Source organism: Coregonus lavaretus, assembly GCF_964263955.1.
Source record: "Coregonus lavaretus genome assembly, chromosome: 38".
Taxonomy (NCBI): Eukaryota; Metazoa; Chordata; class Actinopteri; order Salmoniformes; family Salmonidae; genus Coregonus; species Coregonus lavaretus.
This window is the reverse complement of record NC_140025.1, coordinates 31371162-31398404: the sequence shown is the minus strand read 5'-3', so window position 1 is coordinate 31398404 and position 27243 is coordinate 31371162. Positions and strand designations below refer to the sequence as shown.

Sequence of the window (27243 nt, the reverse complement as noted above, 5' to 3'; positions counted from 1 at the left end):
AGATTATTAGCATGAATATATAGTAGTTAATTATGTGTTTATCTTTTACTCAGACTGAGTTATAGAGGTTTGAGAGGTTTGATATCGCATAAGATAGATGACTGAGAATTTATACCTTTGTTGATTAAATATATGGAGAATCAAGTTGGATTCAGGTATGAAAGGTTGAAGGGGTCAATTCTCAGTTATCTAGCATAATTTAGGATCTAGTCAGAGATATATGTACTACTGATTGGAGAATAATGTATTTTACATGAAGTTATATATGAACTTATGGGGGTTAAGTGATCTTACTTACCACAAGATAAGAAAAAAAAAGTGGATTGATATGTTTTTATGGTATAATGATGTCATGTCATAGTATCGTGGGGAACAGGTTAGAGTTACTAGATAAGTGGTTAGGAGACATAAAGTCTACATTCCATTATGTCAAAGGAGATTACTGATGTTTAGGATAGCATGAGTGATGATTAGGATAGTGACTTGTGGTAAAGAGTGATGAACATCAAAGACAGGGAGTGCCCATGGAGACTTGCCAGATGTATGCCAGGAAGAGGGTAATAAAGGGTATATAAGGTAGAGTGTCTTCTTTGTTCAAGTTAGTTCGTAACACCAAGGGGCAAAGCTCTGGTCATTGTTGTAACAAACCCGGTACCGATCATTAAACATTTGCATTAACTGTCTACAAAGTGTCTAAGTATATCCTTGCATCCTTGATTCTTTGACACCCGAGAAACTCATCATAACATATGTATTAGTTACTATGTCACTACATCTGTAGTTCTGAAGATGCAGTTGATTACAATTGAAGGGACTTACATTTTCTCAGCCCGGATACCAGCCTGCACTCTGCACCGTGATCCACACTGTAGAAAAAACAACAACAACATGGTTATTACGTAACAAGGAACACGCATGAATACTCATGTGATAGAAAAGCTCCTCACACTACAAGGTCTTACTGTATGCATAATTTTTTCTTACTTCAGCTTCATCGGTTTGCATGTGGGATCCCCTTGACCAGCTGAAAGCAGTCGCCCTGCAGAGTCTCCTGGATGATTGTAGCTCAGGTCCAGCTCTCTCAGGTGGGAGGGGTTTGACCTCAGAGCTGAAGCCAGAGCAGCACAGCCCTCCTCTGTGACTTCACAGCCAGACAGTCTAAAGAGGGAGAGATACAACAGATGTGTAGGTTGGGGTAATGATCTACCATGTGGCATCTACACTACACATCTGTCCATGACACAAACATTACCAGACTTTGACAGACAATAATGATCACATAAATATTGTAAAGAATTTCTAATTCACAACATTGTTCTTCTTTAAACAGCTGTACTTACCCCAGCATCTGCAATTCACAGTTTGGATTCTTTAGTCCAGCACACAGCAGTGTAACACCGGAGTCCTGCAGATTGTTGTCTCTCAGCTCCAGTTGTTTCAGTTTTGAGTTGGATGCCCTCAGGACTGAGGCCAGATATGAACAGCAACCCTTTGTCAGACCACATTGACCCAGACTGCAGCATGGGTTAACAAGAGTATGTTAAGGATGCATCCATGACAATTACAGATACACACACACACACACAGACACACACACACACACACACACACACACACACACGCAGTGCATTCGGAGAGCATTCAGACCCTTCCCTTTTTCCACATTTTGTTAGGTTACAGCCTTATTCTAAAATTGATTAAATAAAAAAACGTTCCTCAATCTACACACAATATCCCATGATGACAAAGCAAAAACTGGATTTAGAAATGTTTGCAAATGTATAAAATAAAAAACAAATACTGTATTTACATAAAGATTCAGACCCTTTGATATGAGACTAAAAATTCAGCTCAGGTGCATCCTGTTTCTATTGATCATCCTTAAAATGTTTCTACAACTTGATTGGAGTCTACCTGTGGTAAAATTAAATTAATTGGACATGATTTGGAAAGCCATGTCAGAGCAAAAACCAAGCCATGAGGTCGAAGGAATTGTCCGTAGAGCTCAGAGACAGTATTGTGTCAAGGCACAGATCTGGGGAAGGGTACCAAAACATTTCTGCAGCATTGAAGGTCCCCAAGAACACAGTGTCCTCCATCATACTTAAATGGAAGAAGTTTGGAACCACCAAGACTCTTCCTAGATTTCGCCGCCCGGCCAAACTGAGCAATTGGGGGAGAAGGGCCTTGGTCAGGGAGGTGACCAAGAACCCAGTCAAGAACCCAGTGGTCACTCTGACAGAGCTCTAGAGTTCCTCTGTTGAGATGGGAGAACCTTCCAGAAGGACAACCATCTCTGCAGCACTCCACCAATCAGGCTTTTATGGTAGAGTGGGCAGACAGAAGCCACTCCTCAGTAAAAGGCACAAGACAGCCCGCTTGCAGTTTGCCAAAAGGCACCTAGACTCTCAGACCATGGCACCATGGCACGGAAACCTGGCACCATCCCTACGGTGAAGCGTGGTAGTGGCAGCATCATGTTGTGGGGATTTATTTAGCGGCAGGGACTGGGAGACTAGTCAGGTTTGAGGGAAAGATGAACGGAGCAAAGTACAGAGAGATCCTTGATGAAAACCTGCTCCAGAGCACTCAGGACCTCAGACTGGGGCGAAGGTTCACCTTCCAAATGGAAGACCCTCTTTTACGCTGCTGCTACTCTCTGTTTATTATCTATTCATAGTCACTTTAATAACTCTACCTACATGTACATATTACCCCAATTACCTCGACTAACCGGTAACCCCCACACATTGACTCGGTACTGGTACCTTGTGTATATAGCCTCGCTATTGTTATTTTTACTGCTGCTCTTTAATTATTTGTTACTTTTATTTCATATTGTATTTCTTTATTATTTATTTTGGTATTCTGTCTTAAAACTGCATTGTTGGTTAAGGGCTTGTAAGTAAGCATTTCACTGTAAGGTCTACACCCGTTGTATTCGGCACATGTGACAAATACATTTTGGTTTTATTTGATTTGATTTGGTCTTCTACCAAATAGGGCCATCTTCTGTATACCACCCTGACCTTTTCACAACACAACTGATTGGCTCAAATGCATTAAGAAGGAAAGGAATTCCACAAATTAACTTTTAACAAGGCACACCTGTTATTTGAAATGCATTCCAGGTGACTACCTCATGAAGCTGGTTGAGAGAATGCCAAGAGTGTGCAAAGCTGTCATCAAGGTAAAGGGTGGCTATTTTAAGAATCTCAAATATAAAATATATTTTGATTTGTTTAACACTTTTTTGGTTACTACATGATTCCATATGTGTTATTTCATAGTTTTGATGTCTTCACTTTATTCTACAATGTAGAAAACTGTAAAAATAAAGAAAAACCCTGGAATGAGTATGTGTGTCCAAACTTTTGACTGGTACTGTATATATAGACAAAAAAATTACAAAATGATATGGGCAAAAAATTGAATAGCGATTTATTTAACCAAATGTGATTGCGATTTGATTTGTGATATACAACAGATCAAAACACTTGGGTGAACTTTTTCAATCATAGAAATATAATGATTTTTATTAAGAAGCAAAGTTTAAAGCAGCAACGTTCTTCTTTGGAGCAATCGGTTGACTGCATTTGAACTAAAAGTACAGCATGCAAACTTTTATCTAAAAGAGGGGAGGAGGAACTGCGCTGCTTGAGTGACAGGGGGGGTGAGGCTTTATGTGTGTGGGAAGCAGCAGCAAGAGGATAGAGGGAGAGAGACGACAAACAGAGTAAACTATAAAAACGGACGTTACATGCAGCTGAGTGGCGTTTCAAAATATTATGATATGGATATTGCACATGTCAATATTGTGGTTTCGATCTGAATGAGATTAATTGTGCAGCCTTAACTAATGTTGTCATGATACCATCATTTTGACTTCGATACCGATACCAGGTTAAGTATCACGATACTCGATACCATCACGATTCCACTGCAAAAGAATAAGGCACATTAGCCAGTCACAGAATGGCACTTCCAGACAGATAAACTACTGCTCTGTTCAATCGTTGGGCATCTTTTGAGTCCAATATCATTACATTTGAAAATGTTTACATCAACATTTTTCAGAGACAGCCCTGTATGCATTAACAAATCAATTATAAAGTCATACAATCAATTTGACTTTGTTTTTACCAATCTAATTACATATAACGGTAATCCTTTATCTGAATGGTAAATTCTATTGATAAACTGTGTGAATCAAGATGTAGCCTAGACCTATTCACAATACAGGTGAATGCATATTCAATAGGAGCGTGTGCATGCATTGAGTCATTGAGCATGTTTTGGCTGATGTCATGGGGCTACAGATGACAAACATCTGTTTCCCTTTCATTTGGGACTTATTTTATTGTACTGATCAACAATATTTGCATAGGGGGGGCGCTAGAGAGCGTGCTATGGAGTAGACGTGCATTGCTAGAGCTCCGCTCAATTTTGAAACAAATTAATATTTATCTTAACCTCTCACAACCTATAACTTCAAACAAATATGACAAAGGGAAAAGGCAACAAAAAAGGGGGCGCTAAACAAGATAATTGGAATGAGATAGACAACGAACCAATTTCAACGTCGCCGACCCACGAGGAGCTAGCTGAAGAGGCTAGCTTCCAAGAGTTCCCCACAGATCCTACTCAAAGTGACATACTGGCTGCCATAAACGCACTAAGCAAGAAGGTGGACACAAGGTTGGCTGATATCTCAAAGAGTATTGGGACTTTGGCCGAAACTGTGAAGGCAACTAAGGGAAGGGTGCACGAGGTTTAGCAGACGACAATCGATCACGAGGCCAGGCTACAGGACATAGAGAAACAGTGCGCAACGCTCAAAAATGACAACAAAACCCTGAAGGCCCGACTGGAAATGCTCGAGTCGCATTCAAGACGCCAGAACATCCGAATATGTGGGATCCAGGAGGACACGGAGAAAGGGAAACCCACTGAATTTGTCTCGGAGCTGATACCGGCATTGCTGGGGAGTGAACACTTCAAAACGGCCATCCTGATCGACCGCGCACACAGAGCACAGGCAACGAAGCCGGCCAAGGGCGGGCCACCAAGGCCATTCATTGTAAGGCTGCACTATCCCCACACCAGGGATCTCATCCTCAAGCTGGCTAGTCAAAAGTTCCCCCTTAACTACAACGGAACCAGGGTGTCTTTCTACCCAGATCTTACCTTGGAGGTGAGGAACCAACGGAAAGAGTATGATGAGGTACGCAACAAATGCAGGGCGGCCAACATCCGATATGGATTCCTCTTCCCAGCCCGGTTTAAGGTGACAGTCGAGGGATCAACACGTACGTTTGACAACGCAAAAGAGGCAGATCTGTTCTTGACAAGCAAGCTCCCCGGCTGAGGATACAGAACGGCTGTGCCAGCAGGCTAAATGGCCAAATACAGGCCAGGAATGTGTGTGAATTGAATTTCCGGCCTATGTCTTTTCGATCAGAAGATCAGAAATTGGGACTTATAGGATAGGTGAGATGGTGTGGCTAATATAGCATTGTTTGGCATGTCATGTTTTAGCGCCACTCACCCCCTAACATGAGAGTTAAGTTAAGTGTTATTTAATACTAGTTTATATGCGGAGCATCTATAGACGACGAGTTAGTTCAAGCTTTATGTCTAGACACCCTAACGTTTGTGAGTTAGCCAAGGAGTGCTTCGTTTGGGGAAGTCACTCAGTAAAGGGACGGGAGGGGGGTTGGGGTCTGTGTTTTATGTTCACGTTTATTAGTACAGGTGGCATGACAAGCTCCCGCACGGCGGGACGTTTTTCTTCTGGGTTTTGTATGACAGCAGCAATTTGCTTTAAAATAAGAAATGCCACATAGTGACCGAGCACAGAGTAGATCAGGTGGAATAAAGATAGTCAGCTGGAACTGTAATGGATTAGGGCATGTCGTGAAACGAGCTAAGGTTTTTTCTCATCTTAAATCACTGGGTGCTGACATAGTGCTTCTTCAAGAAACTCATATTAAACGCCCCGCGCAGGCCAAGCTACGAGTCGGCTGGATCGGTCAGATATACCAGTCTAACTTTGATGCAAAAGCGAGAGGGGTAGCAATCCTGATAAGGAAAAACATTCCTTTTGTTTACTCAACCTCGATTTCAGATCCTAATGGTCGGTATATTATTGTGGCTGGTACACTGAATTCAAAACCAATAACCTTGGTCAATTTATATGGACCCAACTTCGATGATCCATTATTTTTTCAAAGGGTATTTAAGGCCATACCAAATATCTCGGATACAAGTGTTATTGTTGGAGGTGACTTTAACTGTACGTTAGACCCTATTTTAGATAAACAGCTATCAAGGTCACTTCAACAATCAAATGCCAGTGTCTGTCTAAATACATTGATGACAAACCTTAACATTGTCGATATTTGGAGACTGACGCACCCAACAGACAGGGATTATTCTTTCTTCTCATCAGTTCATAAATCATATTCCAGAATTGACTATTTTTTGTTGGACTCCAAACTAATCTCAGCAGCTGAGTCGGTTACCTATCACCCCATTCTAATTACGGACCACTCTCCTCTGTCCATGGTGCTGAAACTCGACAATATGTCGACAGGACGGCGACCGTGGCGCTTAGACACATACCTGTTGAAAGATGAGGCTTTTTGTCAGTATTTGGAGGAGCAGATTGCCTTTTTCCTCAGTACTAACGACACGGGGGATGTTGACGACTCCACCCTTTGGGAATCTCTAAAGGCTGTGATTAGAGGTTACATTATTTCTTATACATCAGAGAGGAAGAAACGTGCCAATACTAGGCTGAGAGAAATTGAAAGAGAGTTAGGGGAACAGGAGAACGTTTTTAGGACAAATTCCTCGTATACAGTCCTTGAGAAGATCACAAAGTTAAAGTATGAATACAATACCATCCTTTCGAAACGGGTGGGCTCTTTACTTGCTAGAACGCAACAAAGTTATTTTGAACTGGGGGACAAACCACATAAATTATTAGCAAGACAGCTAAGGCATGTACAAGCATCTAGAGCTATTCACAAAATAAAAGACAAGAAGGGTAAAATAGTAACAGATCCGCAGGACATTAACAAATGCTTTGCACAGTTTTACTCAGAGCTATACCAATCAAAATGCGATGCTACTGATCCACAAACTATGGAACGCTTTCTCGCTGATTGTGAACTTCCTAAACTAGACAGGGGGGCAGCTGCCGCACTCGATGCAGGGATAACCTTAGATGAAATTAACACAGCGATAGCACAATTTCCAAACAGCAAGGCCCCTGGGCCCGATGGATATGTAATAGAATTCTATAAGAAGTACTGCGCTAGTCTATCTCCACTTATGCTGCGAATGTTTCAACAATCCAAAGAAAATACCAAACTCCCGCAAACACTGTATGAGGCTACAATAGCCCTGATCTTGAAAAAAGATAGAGATTCCATGGAGATGTCGTCGTATCGCCCCGTGTCGTTACTCCCCATAGAAAACAAGGTGTTGACAAAGATATTGGCAAACCGATTGTAAAAATATATTTCCGACATCATACACCCTGACCAGACAGGTTTTATCCCGGGCCGACATATATACTACAATTTGAGACGCCTTTTCAACGTAATGTATCATGATCATAAAGTTGAAGCAGTGGTAATAGCTCTTGATGCAGAGAAGGCGTTTGATCAGATTGAGTGGAAGTATATGATGTCGGTTCTGGAGCATTTCGGATTTGGAAAGGAATTTATTAATTGGATAAGAATTATTTATGCACACCCAATGGCGTCCGTGGTGACCAATCAGGAAATGTCGCAGTCATTCCGCCTGTTCAAGGGGTGCCGACAGGGGTGCCCTATTTCGCCTGCTCTCTTCGCTATAGCCATGGAACCCCTTGCTACGCGCATTCGGGCATGTGCCGATATAGCTTCTGTTAAAATAAAAGACACACAGCACAAAATTTCCCTATATGCAGACGATGTTCTTTTGTTTTTGTCCAAGCCTAAAACGTCTATTCCACCATTACTTAACTTGATAAACACATTCGGCTCCTTCTCTGGCTACAAGATAAACTGGCAAAAAAGTGAGATGATGCCAATATCACGGCCTGTGGATATGCAATTTCTGCAATCTACCCCGCTTAGAACAGTGAGGGACAAGTTCACAAACCTTGGCATAGTAGTGACAAGAGACCTTGACCAGCTATTGAAAGTGAATTGGGACATGAAAATATATCAGCTTAAACAAAATATAGATTTCTGGAAAACTCTGCCTATTTCCTTGGTTGGTCGTATAAACGCTATTAAAATGGTTGTCCTACCCAGGTTTCTTTACCTCTTCCAATGTCTACCCAATTTCATACCACAAAGCTATTTTAAGAAACTGGATTCAATAGTAACTCCATTTTTATGGGATAACAAGGCAGCCAGAATTGCAAAGAAGCATTTATGCAAGTACAAGATAGAGGGGGGCTTTGGCCTTCCTCACTTCAAACTGTATTATTGGGCTGCTAATCTGAACATTGTGTCTTTCTGGAGGGAAAGTTTACCTGAGATGAGACGGAAGGATATGCCTTCATGGCTTTTGATTGAGCAGGCCTCCTGTCAACGTTCCTCACTCCCTTCACTTGTTAATAGCCCATCATATGTGAAAAAAGCCACTTATGACTCCAATCCGGTCATTTGTCATACTCTTAGGATCTGGAAACAGATTAGGGATTTTCTTAACATACCCACTGTGTACATAGACAGCCCGATTAGCCGGAATCATGCTTTCCACCCTGCAATGGATGATGTGGTGTTTTCACAGTGGAGGGAGAAGGGGCTCACAACAATTGGTAATCTATACATAGATGGTCAGTTAGCTTCATTTCAACAACTACAGGCAAAGTTCAACATGCCAACAACACATTTTTTCAGATACCTCCAAATCAGGAATTTCTTAAGGACACACATCCCACAGTATGGCATGAAGCCAAAGAGTCCTACATTAGATAGCTTGATCCTTGTCAAACCCCATTCAAAAGGGTCGGTCTCCAGACTGTATGATGTGCTACAGGCCCACATAGAGGTATCCACAGACACCATTAAAAGGGCTTGGGAACAAGAACTTGGTTCAGAAATCTCAAATGAGGACTGGATAGAAGCTCTCAGGAATATAAACCACAGTTCAGTGAATGCCAGACACAACCTTGTACAGTTTAAGGTGATACACAGGTTACACTACTCAAAAGTAAAACTGCATAAAATATTCCCGGACACCTCACCACTGTGTGAGAGGTGCAAGCAGGAGGAGGGGACGTTGTCCCACTTATTCTGGACATGCCCTAAATTACAGGCTTACTGGGCCCTCATTTTTGATTACTTATCTAAGGCCTTTGATAGAGTTCTAGCCCCAGACCCATTGATCGCTCTGTTTGGTACAGTTGATGGGAATAACCAGGAGGGGAAAGCTGTCTCTCTTTGTACTCTATTAGCCAAAAGGCTCATATTGCAATTTTGGAAATTGGAGACTGTACCTACCTTTGAAATGTGGTTACGGGATTTAGGGAATGTAATCCATATGGAAAAGATTCGATACAACACCTCCAATAGAAGTCCATTGTTTTACAAAATATGGCAGCCGATACTGGATAAATGGTCTAGTCCCGCTTCATAACTGGGCTGACGATCTGCTGCTACTCTGTGCTGTACTCCACTCAATATTTATTTTTGGCTGAACTACACTGCTTGTAATGACTATATGCTGTCTTCTTATACACGTACCACCTAATAGGATTTTGTTTTATTTTGTGTATGTGTGAGTTAACTTTTGTTTTGTCCTCTAAACTGGCCATCCCATCCAACAGTACAATGAATGTCATTGTTTGTATTGCTGTCTCTTTTACTTTATTTTTATTGGAAAATAATAAACATATTATAAAAAAAACAAAAACAATATTTGCATAGAGGTAGCTTATTTGATAAAAGTGCAGTGTCTCTTAAACCAGTAATGACGTCATTCACGAGGCAAAACAAGCCCTATTCTCACTGTTACGAACCCCGTGGCTTTGAACGTCTAGGGTGATGGACATGAGACCCGTAACATAATTCACGTAAATTCTAAGTGTGGCATGGAACAGTGAGAACAAATATGACACAACAACCATGAACTACCGTCAAACACAAATTGTTTATTTCTGAACACACGGTAAAGGTTTGGGAAAAAGGGCTGAGCAGGACCCAAGAAATGAAACAATAGTGTAAAACACCCCTAAACTGATCTTGCCTGCCTCAAGAACCGCTAGGCTACTGCTAACATACAAAAATACAGGTGGGTGGTCCGCTCAGGTCTAACTAGTGTTTATAGACAGTTCTTTCTACGGGAAATGTATGCCCAAGGGCAGCTAGCTCAAACTCCCCTTTTCCCAGAACCACACAATAGTTACCAAACAGAGTAACCAGCAAATTAATGAGCTCTCTAAACACAGGACATCACAGTATCCATTACTCACATACCAAACAGTGGTCTAACAAAATTACCAATCATAGTAAACAGCAACTTAGTGAGTAACCAAAAACAGGACACCACAGTGTCCATACTCACATGGAAATTAGCCCACCCAACTACCTCATCCCTATATTGTTATTTATTTTGCTCTTTTGCACCCCAGTATCTCTATTTGCACATAATCTCTTGCACATCTAGCATTCCAGTGTTAATACTATTGTAATTATTCTGCACTATAGCCTATTTATTGCCTTACCTCCATAACTTGCTACATTTGCACACACTGTATATATATTTTCTGTTGTATTTCTGACTTTATGTTTTTTTTTTACCCCATATGTAACTCTGTTGTTTTTATTGCACTACTTTGCTTTATCTTGGCCAGGTCGCAGTTGTAAATGAGAACCTGTTCTCAACTGGCTTACCTGGTTAAATAAAGGTGAAAAAAAAAAAAAAAAAAAAAATACTCACATACAGAAATATTCTCTCTTCTCTCTACAAACACAAGTGACTGGTTTTTATATAATGGGATGTGTGATTGAAAAAACGAGTAACAGGTGGTGCAATGCACAGGAATGTTCACTGATTGGTCCAATCAGCAGACACCTCAACGACCACCAATCAGGAACATACAGGACACCTGTGATTAGGGCAGAAGGAGAGAAACACACAAAAACACAGGATACCTGTATCCGTAACACTCACACACACACATTTAATAATATTTGGGAGAGAGGTGAGATTAAGTGAATGAATAAAGTTTTGGTCGCTATCAGCTTTAAAAATCAGCATATTTTGCTTTATTGTTTATCACAAACAAAGTACTAGGGTAGTGAATTGATATTATCTTCAGCTGTAAGCGAGTAAGGAAAGTTAGCCTACTGATGGGTTCTGACTTAAACTCGAAATATCCTTAAATCATGTCACGGAGGGAGAGAGGGGAATGTAGAATGTTTACATTCTGTCAGAACATGTTATTGTTATCCATCAGGTATCCTACGGAAAGGAGAAGGGCCATAGTCTGGTACAAGCCAACAGGACAGCCGTGAGTTGGGGAGGAGTGAAATGTTTGGGACGAGGTCAGGTTAGATGAAGTGAGAAAGAACAGGCATCACTAAAGTCCTGTCTAGCAACAGAGATGTATTGGCTGTCCAGATGTGTGAGGAGGAGACTCAGCATAGGAGGAAGGTTTAAATACTAGTGTTTGTGTGAATAGTTTTTTTTCCTATGCAGCTGTGTGACCCAGTGGGTGAATAAACTTGGTTTGAGCTTCACTAGCCGTCCTCTGGTTTTTACTCTGTTTATTTAGAATCTAACATTACAAAGCCGGAAGCTACCGGTATCTTCTTGCATTGTAACCTGGCGCCAACGAAGATGGCGGCCTCGTGACTAGCTCTTAGGAAACTTTGCAGTATTTCGTTTTTTTATGTACCATTTTTTACATTATTAGCTCAGAAAGTGTTTGTTTCATTACATACAGCCGGGGGAAACTATTGGATATCAGAGCAGCGGTAACTCACCAGCATTACGACCAGGAATACGACTTTCCCGAAGCCGAATCTTTGTTTGCTCTCCCCAGGGCAACTGAACTGATTCCAGCGGCTGACCCAAAACATCGTTGGCGGAGGAGAGGCACTCGGAGCGGCCTGCGGGTTCGACTTAGGAGGCGCACACCACCCACCGCTTCCAAGTATACTACTCGCTAATGTTCAGTCTTTGGTTAACAAGATCGACGAACTCTGGGCAAGGATTTCTTTCCAGAGAGATAACATACTTTGTTTCACGGAAACATGGCTCTCTTGGGATATTCTTTCGAAATCGGTCCAGCCAGAGGGGTTCTCAGTTCATCGTGCAGACAGGAATAAATATTTCTCCGGGAAGCAGAAGGGCGGAGGTGTGTGTTTCATGATTAACGACTCATGGTGTAATTGTAGTAACATACAGGAACTCAAGTCCTTTTGTTCACCTGACCTAGAATATCTCACAATCAAATGCCGACCATATTATCTCCCAAGATAATTTTCTTCGGTTATAGTCATGGCCGTGTATATCCCCCCTCAAGCCGATACCACGACGGACCTCAAATAACTTCACTGGACTTTATGCAAACTGGAAACCACATATCCTGAGGCTGCATTTATTTTAGCCGTGGATTTTAACAAAGCAAATTTGAGGACTAGGCTGCCGAAGTTCTATCAACATATCGTCTGTTGTACTCGCGCTGCCAAAATCCTCTACCATTGCTATTCGAACATCCGGGATGGTTATAAGGCCCTTCCCCGCCCTCCTTTCAGCAAATCTGACCAAGACTCCATTTTGCTCCTCCCTTCCTATAGGCAGAAACTCAAACAGGATATACCTGCGCTAAGGACTATTCAACGCTGGTCTGACCAATCGGAATCCACGCTTCAAGATTGTTTTGATAACACGGACTGGGATATGTTCCCAGCTAGCTTCCGAAAATGATTTAGACGAATACACTGAAACGGTGACTGAGTTTATCAGGAAGTGTATAGGTGATGTTGTGCCCACTGTGAACCAGAAACCGTGGATAGATGGCAGCAGTCGCACCAATCTGAAAGCGCGAACAAACCACATTCAACCAAGGCAAGGTGACTGGGAATATGGCAGAATACAAACAGTGTAGCTACTCACTCCGCAAGGCAATTAAACTGGCAAAACATCAGTATAGAGACAAAGTGGAGTCGCAATTCAACGGCTCAGACACGAGATGTATGTGGCAGGGTCTACAGACAATCACGGACTGCAAAAGGAAAACCAGCCACGTTGCCGACACCGACAACTCGCTTCCAGACAAGCTAAACACCTTCTTCGCCCGCTTTGAGGATAACACAGTGCCACTGACGAGGCCCACTACCAAGGACTGTGGCCTCTCCTTCTCCATGGCCGACGTGATTAAGACATTTAAGCATGTTAACCCCTGCAAGGCTGCCGGCACAGATGGCATCCCTAGCCGCGTCCTCAGAGCATGCGCAGAACAGCTGGCTGGTGTGTTTATGGACATATTCAATCTCTCCCTTTCCCAGTGTGCTGTTCCCACATGCTTCAAGATGGCCACCATTGTTCCTGTACCCAAGAAAGCAAAGGTAACTGAACTAAATGACTATCGCCCTGTAGCACTCACCTCTGTCATCATGAAGTGCTTTGAGAGACTAGTCAAGGATCTTATCACCTCTACCTTACCTGCCACCCTAGACCCACTTCAATTTGCTTCCCGCCCCAATAAATCCACAGACGATGCAATCGCCATCACACTGCACACTGCCCTATCCCATCTGGACAAGAGGAATACCTATGTAAGAATGCTGTTCATTGACTATAGCTCAGCATTCAACACCATAGTACCCTCCAAGCTCATCATCAAGCTCGAGGCCCTGGGTCTGATCCCCGCCCTCTGCAACTGGGTCCTGGACTTCCTGACGGGCCGCCCCCAGGTGGTGAAGGTATGAAACAACATCTCCACTTGGCTGATCCTCAACACTGGGGCCCCACAAGGCTGCATGCTCAGCCCCCTCCTGTACTCCCTGTACACCCATGACTGCGTGGCCAAGCACGCCTCCAACTCAATCATCAAGTTTGCAGACGACACAACAGTAGTAGGCTTGATTACCAACAATGACGAGACGGCCTACAGGGAGGAGGTGAGTGCTCTGGGTGTGTGGTGCCAGGAAAATAACCTCTCACTCAACGTCAACAAAATAAAGGAGATGATCGTGGACTTCAGGAAACAGCAGAGGGTGCACCCCCCTATCCACATCGACGGGAATGCAGTGGAGAAGGTGGAAAGCTTCAAGTTCCTTGGCGTACACATCATCGACAAACTGAAATGGTCCACCCACGCAGACAGTGTGGTGAAGAAGGCGCAACAGAGCCTCTTCAACCTCAGGAGGCTGAAGAAATTCGGCTTGGCACCTAAAACCCTCACAAAGTTTTACAGATGCACAATTGAGAGCATCCTGTCGAGCTGTATCACCACCTGGTACGGCAACTGCACAGCCCGCAACCGCAGGACTCTCCAGAGGGTGGTGCGGTCTGCCGAACGCATTATCGGGGGCAAACTACCCGCCCTCCAAGACACATACAGCACCCGATGTCACAGGAAGGCCAAAAAGATCATCAAGGGACATCAACCATCCGAGCCACTGCCTGTTCACCCCGCTATCATCCAGAAGGTGAGGTCAAAGCTGGGTGCATCAAAGCTGGGACCGAGAGAATGAAATACAGCTTCTATCTCAAGCCATCAGACTGTTAAATAGCCATCAATAGCACATTAGAAGCTGCTGCTACCTATTGAAATCACTGGCTACTTAAAGAAATGGAACACTAGTCACTTTAATAATGTTTACAGTATCTTTAATAATGTTTACATATGTTGCACTACTCCTCTCATATGTATATACTGCATTTTATTCTATAATATTCTACTATATCTTAGTCCATGCCGCTCTGTCATTGCTTGTCCATATATGTATATTTTCTTAAATTCCATTCCTTACTACCGTATTTTCCGCACTATAAGGCGCACCGGAGTATAAGCCGCAGCAGCTAAATTGAATGATATTGAATGATGCGTACATATATAAGCCGCACTGGACTATAAGCCGCAGGTGTTTTAATGTTTAATTACCATATGTAAGGGTTCGTGCACAGAGGGGATTGTCGGGAAAGAGACAAACTGTCTCGCTCTCGTAATGTCTGTCTGTCTTGCTCTCGTTCTGTCTCTCGTTCTGTCTCTCGTACCACTCTCGGTTCCACTTTTACTTTTGCGCGCTACCTGTCTCACTCTTTTCCGGCCTCCAGCTTTTCCTGCTGGAGCCCGCCGCTTAAAGGTGGGGGGCGCGGACCGGTCATAGAGCCCATAGAGTTAAAGTTGGTGGACTGTAACCTGTACAATCCATAGATTTAGGAGGTCTTCTAGTGGCCGTTAGCTGTAAAAATCCATAGATTAGCCGCACCGTTATATAAGCCGCAGGGTCGGAAAAATTGGAAAAAAGGCGCGGCTTATAATCCGAAAATTACGGTAGTTTTGTGTGTATTAGGCATATGTTGTGAAATTGTTAGATATTACTTGTTAGATATTACTGCACTGTCAGAGCTAGAAGCACAAGCATTTCGCTACACCCGCTATAACATCTGCTAAAGACGTGTATGTGACAAATACAATTTGATTTGATTTGATTTTGTAAAGTAATCTAGCCTGTTTGTATGGACATTGTTTTGCAAACAGCAATTAGCCAGCCCAAGTTTGAATATAGACTAAACCAAATTGGATCACATTCACATTTTCTCCTAACACAGATAAATGGGCAATAAATAGCCTTCATAACATTACCACTTAGGTTACCCTGGCCAGAGGGCAAGAGGGGACAGGGTGCTCTAGCCTGCAGCTGCGGCTATTTGAAAAGATAGAAAACATTTTTTTATTCCCATACAGTTCAGGTGTAGGCTGCTGCAACATTTCTGTGAAGAGTTCTTGCTTGTGTCTGTCGGGAGTGATGGGTTATCAAGTCTGCTAAATAAATACCGGAGGACAGTGGAGATGGGCACACGCTTTGAGCTTTGCTAGACAACGTGCTTTGTGCTTTGTGTCAAGATTGGTCAAGACACAGAACAGAATGCACAGAACCTGCAGCTCTCCTATATGAAGGACAGATAGGCCTACATTGTGAGTGAGATGACAAATCGAGTCTTGAGTCATACAGATGAAGACCAAGTTAAGTCACGTGTCATAGTTACTCAAGTCGAAGTTTGAGTGGCAAGTGTTTTTTCTTTTAACCAAGTCAAGTCTCAAGTCGCAAAATGTGCAACTCGAGTAGTATTTGAGTCCAAGTCATGTGACTCTAGTCCACGTCTCTGGTAATGAATAGTTTCAAAATTTTTACATGCCGTGTTGCATTATTCAAGTGTGTTTTCTGTGCAAGCAAACATAATAGTGTGTGAACATAAACAATCAAACGTGCACGCAGCGTGCGCACACACACACACACACTTACCCCAGTTCCTGTAGTTTACAGTTTGGATCCGCAAGTCCATCAGAAAGCAGTGTAACTTCTGAGTCCTGCAGGTCATTGTCTCTCAGCTCCAGTTGTTTCAGTTGTGATTTGGTTGAACACAGGACTGAGGCCAGATCTGACCAGCAACCCTCTGTCATACCACACCGATTTAGGCTGGAGGGAGTAGAGGAACATTGTCTAGCCTTTTAAGAGATTCTGATTGGACTCCAGTGAGAGGCCCAGAAGGAATTGAAGGAACAGGTCCAGGTGTCCATTCTTACTCTGCAAGGCATTGTCCACTGCACTCATGTGCAGTGGAAGTCAGACAACTTGTCACACTTGAATGATTCATCAAACACATTTTCAGATTTCCCCAGCCATGATTCTAAAGCATATACTGCTGCCAGAAACTATTGAATGCTCAGATGCACAAAGCTGAAGACCTTGTCTTGGTATAGCCCAGATTCTTCTTTAAACATCTCTGTACACAAGGCTGAGTACTCTGATGCCTCTGTGACATCAATGCCACATTCTGTCAGGTCTCCCTCAAAGAAGATAACATTTACATTACATTTTAGTCATTTAGCAGATGCTCTTATCCAGAGCGACTTACAGGAGCAATTAGGGTTAAGTGCCTTGCTCAAGGGCACATTTACGTCATTTAGCAGACGCTCTTATCCAGAGCGACTTACAAATTGGTGCATTCACCCTATAGCCAGTGGGATAACCACTTTACAATTATTATTTTTATTTTTATTTATTTTTTTTGGGGGGGGGGGTAGAAGGATGACTTTATCCTATCCCAGGTGTTCCTTAAAGAGGTGGGGTTTCAAATGTCTCCGGAAGGTGGTGAGTGACTCCGCTGTCCTGGCGTCGTGAGGGAGCTTGTTCCACCATTGGGGTGCCAGAGCAGCGAACAGTTTTGACTGGGCTGAGCGGGAACTATGCTTCCGCAGAGGAAGGGGAGCCAGCAGGCCAGAGGTGGATGAACGCAATGCCCTCGTTTGGGTGTAGGGACTGATCAGAGCCTGAAGGTACGGAGGTGCCGTTCCCCTCACTGCTCCATAGGCAAGCACCATGGTCTTGTAACGGATGCGAGCTTCAACTGGAAGCCAGTGGAGTGTGCGGAGGAGGGGGGTGACGTGAGAGAACTTGGGAAGGTTGAACACCAGACGGGCTGCGGCATTCTGGATGAGTTGTAGGGGTTTAATGGCACAGGCAGGGAGCCCAGCCAACAGCGAGTTGCAGTAATCCAGACGGGAGATGACAAGTGCCTGGATTAGGACCTGTGCCGCTTCCTGTGTAAGGCAGGGTCGTACTCTCCGAATGTTGTAGAGCATGAACCTGCAGGATCGGGTCACCGCCTTGATGTTAGCGGAGAACGACAGGGTGTTGTCCAGGGTCACGCCAAGGCTCTTCGCACTCTGGGAGGAGGACACAACGGAGTTGTCAACCGTGATGGCGAGATCATGGAACGGGCAGTCCTTCCCCGGGAGGAAGAGCAGCTCCGTCTTGCCAGGGTTCAGCTTGAGGTGGTGATCCGTCATCCATGCTGATATGTCGGCCAGACATGCAGAGATGCGATTCGCCACCTGGTTATCAGAAGGGGGAAAGGAGAAGATTAGTTGTGTATCGTCAGCGTAGCAATGATAGGAGAGGCCATGTGAGGATATGACAGAGCCAAGTGACTTGGTGTATAGGGAGAAAAGGAGAGGGCCTAGAACTGAGCCCTGGGGGACACCAGTGGTGAGAGCACGTGGTGCGGAGACAGCTTCTCGCCACGCCACTTGGTAGGAGCGACCGGTCAGGTAGGACGCAATCCAGGAGTGAGCCGCGCCGGAGATGCCCAGCTCGGAGAGGGTGGAGAGGAGGATCTGATGGTTCACAGTATCAAAGGCAGCAGACAGGTCTAGAAGGACAAGAGCAGAGGAGAGAGAGTTAGCTTTAGCAGTGCGGAGAGCCTCCGTGACACAGAGAAGAGCAGTCTCAGTTGAATGACCAGTCCTGAAACCTGACTGGTTTGGATCAAGAAGGTCATTCTGAGAGAGATAGCAAGAGAGTTGGCTAAAGACGGCACGCTCAATAGTTTTGGAAAGAAAAGAAAGAAGGGATACTGGTCTGTAGTTGTTGACATCAGTGGGATCGATTGTTGGTTTTTTGAGAAGGGGTGCAACTCTCGCTCTCTTGAAGACGGAAGGGACATGGCCAGCGGTCAAGGATGAGTTGATCAGCGAGGTGAGGTAGGGGAGAAGGTCACCGGAGATGGTCTGGAGAAGAGAGGAGGGGATGGGGTCAAGCGGGCAGGTTGTTGGGCGGCCTGCAGTCACTAGTCGCAAGATTTTATCTGGAGAGAGAGGGGAGAAAGAAGTCAAAGCATAGGGTAGGGCAGTGTGAGCAGGACCAGCAGTGTCATTAGACTTAACAAACGAGGATCGGATGTCGTCAACCTTCTTTTCAAAGTGGTTGACGAAGTCATCCACAGAGAGGGAGGAGGGGGGGGGGGGGAGGATTCAGCAGTGAGGAGAATGTGGCAAAGAGCTTCCTAGGGTTAGAGGCAGATGCTTGGAATTTAGAGTGGTAGAAAGTGGCCTTAGCAGCAGAAACAGATGAAGAAAATGTAGAGAGGAGGGAGTGAAAAGATGCCAGGTCGGCAGGGAGTTTAGTTTTCTTCCATTTCCGCTCAGCTGCCCGGAACTCTGTTCTGTGAGCTCGCAATGAGTCATCAAGCCACGGAGCTGGAGGGGAGGACCGAGCCGGCCGGGAGGATAGGGGACACAGGGAGTCAAAGGATGCAGAAAGGGAGGAGAGGAGGGTTGAGGAGGCAGAATCAGGAGATTGGAGGGAGAAGGATTGAGCAGAGGGAAGAGATGATAGGATGGAAGAGGAGAGAGTAGTGGGAGAGAGAGAGCGAAGGTTGCGGCGGCGCGTTACCATCTGTGTAGTGGCAGAGTGAGTAGTGTTGGAGGAGAGCGAGAGAGAAAAGGATACAAAGTAGTGGTCGGAAACATGGAGGGGAGTTGCAGTGAGATTAGTAGAAGAGCAACATCTAGTAAAGATGAAGTCAAGCGTATTGCCTGCCTTGTGAGTAGGGGGGGACGGTGAGAGGGTGAGGTCAAAAGAGGAGAGGAGTGGAAAGAAGGAGGCAGAGAAAAATGAGTCAAATGTAGACGTAGGGAGGTTGAAATCCCCCAAAACTGTGAAGGGTGAGCCATCCTCAGGAAAGGAACTTATCAAGGCGTCAAGCTCATTGATGAACTCTCCAAGGGAACCTGGATAGATGACAAGGATATTAAGCTTAAATGGGCTAGTGACTGTGACAGCGTGGAATTCAAATGAGGAGATAGACAGATAGGTTAGGGGAAAAATTGAGAATGACCACTTGGGAGAGATGAGGATTCCTGTGCCACCACCCCTCTGACCAGATGCTCTCGGGGTATGCGAGAACACATGGTCAGACGAGGAGAGAGCAGTAGGAGTAGCAGTGTTTTCAGTGGTAATCCATGTTTCCGTCAGCGCCAGGAAGTCGAGGGACTGGAGGGTAGCATAGGCTGGGATGAAGTCAGCCTTGTTGGCGGCAGAACGGCAGTTCCAGAGGCTGCCTGAGACCTGGAACTCCAGGTGTGTGGTGCGTGCAGGGACCACCAGGTTAGAGAGGCAGCAGCCACGCGGTGTGAGGCGTTTGTGTAGCCTGTGCGGAGAGGAGAGAACAGGGATAGGCAGAGGCATAGTTGACAGGCTGCAGCAGATGGCTACAATAATGCAGAGGAGATCGGAATGAAATGAACTAAACATCTGGGAAAGGAGAGAGCAGGCCTCCCTCACCAAAAAAAAAAATATATAACTCTCCCAACTTCCACCTCAGAAACTATAATTGTTTCGCTGAACCACCCGAATAAAACTCTCCCAACTTCCACTTTAGAAATTAGAATTGTTGTAAACTACAGCAGACTGTTATCAGTAGCTGTAATTAAGTACAGCAGCTACCAACCACCTAACGTTAATGCCTCGGATAATGAGGTTAGAAAAACAGCTGAATGGTGGCAGCTAGCTGGCTCAATCACAGGTACTCTTAAGCATGAAATAACATTGGAAACAACTAACCACAGTTGCTAAAAGTTACCAGTAGCTACCCGCTAGCTAGCTAGCTTGCTTTGTTGGTCCAAGTAGTGGGTAAGCTAGCCTCGTGCTTCGCCGGGGTCCGCCGAATACAATACTTACCTACAGTAACCTACAATAACTACCTGAGTAAGCTACCTATAATACCAAACTACAATACCTACCTACAATCTAAATACATGGTTTAAGCTTTACTCAACACCATATAAGAAGCCAATCTTACCTTTCATAACGCAGCAATGATTAAACGTTGGGTAGCTAGCACAAAGATATTGTATTTAGCTACTACAGTACAGCCAGCTGGTAGTGTTGGCTAGCTAGCAATGGCTGCTGTGTTGACTTTATTGAAAAACGGCGTCGCTGCGAACGAATGTAGCTGGCTAAAAGGATATTGTTTTTAGTTGCTACCGTTGCTAATAGCTACTCGCCAGCTAATCCAGGAGGTGAGTTAGCTAGCTAGCTTCGTGCTACACCCGGCACCGCCGAATACAAAAGTAACCTACAATAACTACACAACAACTACCCACAACAGCCCACGATGCCTACCTATACTACTTAATAATATACAGCCCACGATGCCTACCTATAATACCTAACTACAATCTAAATACATAGTTTAAGCCTTACTCGACAAAGCCCAAGCTATGTATAAAGCCAAACTGGCAGACTGCAATCAGTAGCCGTAAGGTTACCCTTCTGCAACTGTTGGAAAGCAAGCTTTCCTAGTTTAAGGATCATGTCTTTGTCTGACAGACAGTTTCTTAGGGTTTGTCTCTGTGGCTTTGTTGTACTTTTGTTGTTCACACTGGTTTGGATGAGCAGGAAGTGGGTGTTCGTCTATGTCAGAGTTTTGGGGACTTCAACATTCTTTGTTTCTTTTAGCATTGTTTCAAGGACAGTGGCTGATATCCAACAGAAGACATGTGGCACATGATGTAGAGGCATTTTGATGTCTTCATCTGTGTGATGATTCTGCTGGCCAGGTCCTCATCACAGATTCTCTTCCTGAAGTACTCCTCCTTCTGTGGGTCATTGAAACCTTTTACTTCTGTGACCTGGTCAACACACTTAAAGGGTATCTGACTGGCTGCTGCTGGTCGTGTGGTTATCCAGAGATGAGAAGAGGGAAGCAGATTCCCTTTGATGAGGTTTGTCAGCAGCACATCCACTGAGGTTGGCTCTGTGATGTCATACAGGTCCTCATTGTTCTGGAAATCTAGAGGATGTCGACACTCATCCAGACCGTCGAAAATAAAAAGAGTTTTGATTTCACCACACTGAATGCTGTCAATATCTTTCAGATCTGGGCAGTAGTATTGCAGAAGTTGCATCAGACTATATTGACAATTTTTCAGGTTAAGGTCACCGGAAAGGAAGAGGAAATATGAAATGAAGATCTTGATTTGCTTTTACCTCTGCCCAGTCAAGGATGAACTTCTGCACAGAAACTGTTTTTCCAATGCCAGCGATTCCTTTGGTCAGCACAGTCCTGATACGTTTTCTTTGTCCAGGTAAACTTTTGAAGATGTTGTTGCATTTGATTGCTGTCTTTTGTGTGGTTTGTTCCCTAGAATCCATCTCGATATGTCTCACCTCATGTTCATTATTGACCTCTCCACTTCCACCTTCTGTGATGTAGAGCTCTGTGTAGATGTCATTTAAGAGAGTTTGGTTTCCATGGTGTCCAATTCCTTCAAATATTTGTTGAAACTTCTGCCCCAGTTTAGTTTTGATTTCTCTGGCTTTCCAAAGAGTTTTATCTGGGAAAATAATAAGATTGATATTAGTTATCACAAAACAAGAAGATTCACTAGTCCAAAAGTGAAAATAGATTATCAAGACACTAGTCATTAGAAGTGATTACATAAATGGAGATTGGAGGTTGAAGAAGTATAAGAGATGGTGGTTGTAACCCCCTTTTATCCTTTGTCTGAAATGCAGTCTTACTTCTTATGTCTAGAAAGTTCAGTGTGATCTTCAAGACACCCTCGCTTCCAAAACTCTCCAGCATCTTCTCAACTAAATCCAGAACATCTTCATTGTCCAGCTGGGTCTCAAAGCACTCTGGGTAACAATGGATCAGAGGATTTTTGAAGAGATTCAAATCACTCATGTTTATCAGTGTCTGACCTAGTAGAGACGAAGTGTCCAACGACATTGGAATCTACTAAAAAAGGCAGATATCACTTACTGAGAACATTCTTCAAGAAGGAAGCAATCTTGGGAAACAGCTGTCAACATATAAACAAGACAACAAGATAAGAGAAAGATTCAAAAAAGTTGTTCAGCGTGCAAGGCTAGATCCCACTGGGCACAGACGTTAGTTCTAAGTCTAGTTTTGATTTACATTTGATTGAGTTGTCAACTAACGTGAATTTAACCAAAAATGTCAACATGTCATTGGATTTAGGTTCAAAGTTAGGTGAAAAAAAGACCAAATGCTTTTACGTTGACTTTTTCAAATCCAGTCAGTTTTCCATGTTGATTCAATGTCATCACATTGATTTTTTTTGTGTTGAAATGACGTGGAACCAACTTTGATTCAACCAGTTTTTGCCCAGTGGGATGGTTATTCAATGTTGTGTTCCTCTAGTAAGAATAGATACAGAACATAATTTCTTACCTCTATGTAACGTTTTCTGTGGCCTCTGTGGTCCTCCACTGCACACACATTACAGATGAGTATCTGGTCTGTCTTACAGAAGACTTCCAGAGCTTTGTGGTGCAGCTGGCAGAGTTTCTGCTCCAGGTTTCCTGTCACCTCCACCAGGGTGTGTTTTTGCAGTGCTGCTACTGTGTAATGCTGCCTTATGTGGCTCTCACAGTAGGAGGCAGTGCAGATCAGACAGGACTTCACAGCTTTGAGCTTTTTCTCAGTGCAGAGATCACAGGCCACATCTCCAGGTCCAGCGTAGCAGTGAGTTGACTCTGAGTGCTGATGTTGGAGAGGTTCAGGTGAGACAAAGACGCTTATGCACTGCCTGCAGTAACTGTGTCCACAGGGGATGGATACTTGATCCTTTGGCATTCTTTCACACAGGGCACACAGGTCTACTGTTAGCCCACTAAAGAGATGAGGAAGGGAGAACAGTTTATGTCTTTCTCAACCTGCTTGTTCAATGCCAATGAACCACAAGGCATAAATGAGCCATAAGTTCAGTGTTATTGCAATGCATTGCCATATTCTCTTTATTTATGTCCTGACAAGTCACGAGATGCATGTTGCTGTTTACCTCTAAAAAATAGTGTTTTATTAGGCATGTTTTATGACCATACAGTAGCCTGGTTGAAATGAATTGGCTGAATCATTGAGTTGTCACTCTTCAGGCTGAGTATAGTTGACTCTACTCGGTGCTCCTGGACACTAAACAAAACTGTTATGTGGGCAGCTTGTCTCTCCCTTTTCTGTTTCCCTTCCTCCTTGTTTTGTCCCCTCTTTGTCTGTTGTTTCTGTATGTGTGTTTGTCCCCATTATGTGGGTGTGTCTGGAGTGGATCGGGGGGCGTGCTCAGGATCTGCCTCTCCTGTGCAGCTGCGGGTTGTTTCCAGTGATTCCTGCCTACGCAGCTGCATCCTATTCTCTCATCAACCTGCACTACTAATTTCTGGGCATGGCTCTCCACCGGCGCCAGATCGTTGTTCTTACTAGAGCGGTAACTTGGCTCACCAGTAAAGTTTAATTGTCTTTGTCTTCAGCCTGGCTTTTTACTCTCCTTAACCTGTCGTTTGTTTTGTCTTCAGTTCAGACATACCTCCCAACATGCCTGCCTTCCTGCCTGCCTGCCTGCCTGCCTCAGCCTCTCCTTCCTCCGGAGCCGACTAGCCCACTCTGTTCCTTTTCTTCAGTTGTTTTTTGGACAACTTGAACTTTTGTTAAAATATTTTTGTTTCCTCCACTCCCTTAGTCGTGTTTTGTTTCTCTGAGTGCTGGGTTAACCATAGCGTAACAAAAACAGGGAGACAGATCACCTAAACTACATTTCAACAATTGTATAACTAACTCAGAATGTATACATCTTTTGGACATCTGAGCAATCTTGAAGGAATCCTATTTGAGTCAGAAAAGGATATTCATGATAGGTAAGATATACAAAACTTTGCAGAGAGCCAATCAACTGACAACCTCTTAGAAAAAAATATAAACTATTGGAACCAAGACTTAAAAATAACTGACATTGGCACAAGATGGATGGAGTGTTGGAACATAACTAACGAACTTACAGTTAATGAAAATTTACGCTTAATCCAATATAAATTAATGTATAGAATTTATAATACAAGAGACAAATTTCACAAATTCTACAGTATAATGGCATAGTCATGTCTTAAGTGTAAAACTAAAAAGGATAGTCACACTAAGCCCAAACCAGATGGGATGCTGTGTCGCTGCAGAATGCTGTGGTAACCATGATGGTTAAGTGTGCCTTGAATTCTAAATAAATCACAGACAATGTCATCAGCAAAGCACCCCCACACCATCACACCTCCTCCTCCATGCTTCACGGTGGGAACCCCACATGCGGAGATCATTCGTCACCTACTCTGTGGCTCACAAAGACACGGCGGTTGGAACCAAAAATCTCTAATTTGGACTCATCAGACCAAAGTACAGATTTCAACCAGTCTAATGTCCATTGCTCGTGTTTCTTGGCCCAATCAAGTCTCTTCTTATTATTGGTGTCCTTTGGTAGTGGTTTCTTTGCAGCAATTCGACCATTAATGCCTGATTTACGCAGTCTCCTCTGAACAGTTGACGTTGAGATGTGTCTGTTACTTGAACTCTGTGAAGCATTTATTTGGGTGCAATTTCTGAGGCTGGTAACTCTAATGAACTTATCCTCTGCAGCAGAGGTAACTTTGGGTCTTCCTTTCCTGTGGCGGTCCTCATGAGAGTCAGTTTCATCATAGCGCTTGATGGTTTTTGCGACTGCACTTGAAGAAACTTTCAAAGTTCTTGACATTTTCCATATTGACTGACGTTCAGGTCTTAAAGTAATGATGGACTGTCATTTATCTTTGCTTATTTGAGCTGTTCTTGCCATAATATGGCTCACATCAACACCATTATCCCAGAAACCCTAGACCCACTAAATTTGCATATCGCCCCAACAGATCCACAGATGATGCAATCTCTATTGCGCTCCACACTGCCCTGTCACACATGGACAAAAGGAACACCTATGTGAGAATGCTATTCATTGATTACAGCTCAGCGTTCAAGACCATAGTGCCCTCAAAGCTCATCACTAAGCTAAGGACCCTGGGACTAAACACCTCCCTCTGCAACTGGATCTGGGACTTCCTGACGGGCCGCCCCCAGGTGGTAAGGGTAGGTAACAACACATCCGCCACGCTGATCCTCAACACGGGGGCCCCTCAGGGGTGCGTGCTCTGTCCCCTCCTCTACTCCCTGTTCACTCATGACTGCATGGCCAGGCACGACTCCAACACCATCATTAAGTTTGCCGATGACACAACAGTGGTAGGCCTGATCACAGACAACGACAAGACATCCTATAGGGAGGTCAGAGACCTGGCCGTGTGGTGCCAGGACAACAACCTCTCCCTCAACGTGATCAAGACAAAGGAGATGATTGTGGACTACAGGAAAAATAAGCAAGCCATTGGCATTTGGGTCACTGAAAACGTTCCTTAACTTAAATAAAAGAGGGAGAGGAATAACTCAACTTTGCTCATTAAAAGAAAGAGGAAGGAGGCTTACTTCAAGGGTTTGTCGATTAAGAAATGGAGGAAAAAGGGATAAACTGCCCTTTCTTACACATATGTGCTGGATTTATGTTAGCTACAACCTCATCCACAGGCTAATTGCTACCGAGACACAGCTGGTAGATTGACTATAACCTTCTCCCCTGGTTCAATTGATAATGAACACTCCTACTGGGCACAGACGTCATTTCAACATCTAGTTCTGATTTACATTTGGTTGAGTTGTCAACGTAAATTCAACATTAAAAATGTTTACCATGTCATTGAATTTAGGTTAGAAAATACAAAATTCCCTTACGTTGATTACTTTTTGCAAATCCAAGCAGTTTTCCATGTTGACTCAATGTCATCGCATAGAATTTTGGTGTTGAAACAACGCTGATTCAACCAGTTTTTGATCAGTGGGTTAATTTATTAATTAATATGCCATTTAGCAGACGCTTTTATCCAAAGCGACGTACAGTCATGCGTGTATACATTTTTGTGTATGGGTGGTCACGGGGATTGAACCCACTACCTTGGCGTTACAAGCGCCGTGCTCTACCAGCTGAGCTACCGAGGACCGGTTGTTAGTTACATGATCATGTTTTCATTCATAAGCAGTAAATCATTATTCAGTTCTGTATTATACTTTACATGATTGTGTTGCATGATATTACCCCATTTGTATAGGCTTGGGGACACACATGCGATTTTGGGAGGGATTTTTTACTATATTTATTTATGAGGATCTCTTTTAGCCCACCAAGGGCTAGTCTTGCAAGATTCATTTATGTATGTCAAAAATGTTTGGAAATAGTATAGAGCAGGGGTATTCAACTCTTACCCAATGAGATCCGGTGCCTGTTGGTTTTCTGTTCTACCTGATAATTAATTGCGTACACCTGGTGTCCCAGGTCTAAATTGTTCCTGA

The 27243-nt window shown here is 43.8% G+C and overlaps 1 pseudogene across 1 annotated transcript; it reads right to left on the bottom strand.

Moving 5' to 3' along the window:
• Positions 1-784: 784 nt before the first annotated feature.
• Positions 785-26994, bottom strand: LOC311112128 (NACHT, LRR and PYD domains-containing protein 3-like; annotated as a pseudogene). The gene is made up of 9 exons: positions 26990-26994; positions 23227-23668; positions 22551-22767; positions 21296-22363; positions 16705-17052; positions 16488-16661; positions 1341-1514; positions 985-1158; positions 785-866 (listed from the first exon to the last, which is right to left on the bottom strand). The product of its transcript is annotated as an NACHT, LRR and PYD domains-containing protein 3-like (transcript).
• Positions 26995-27243: the final 249 nt, after the last annotated feature.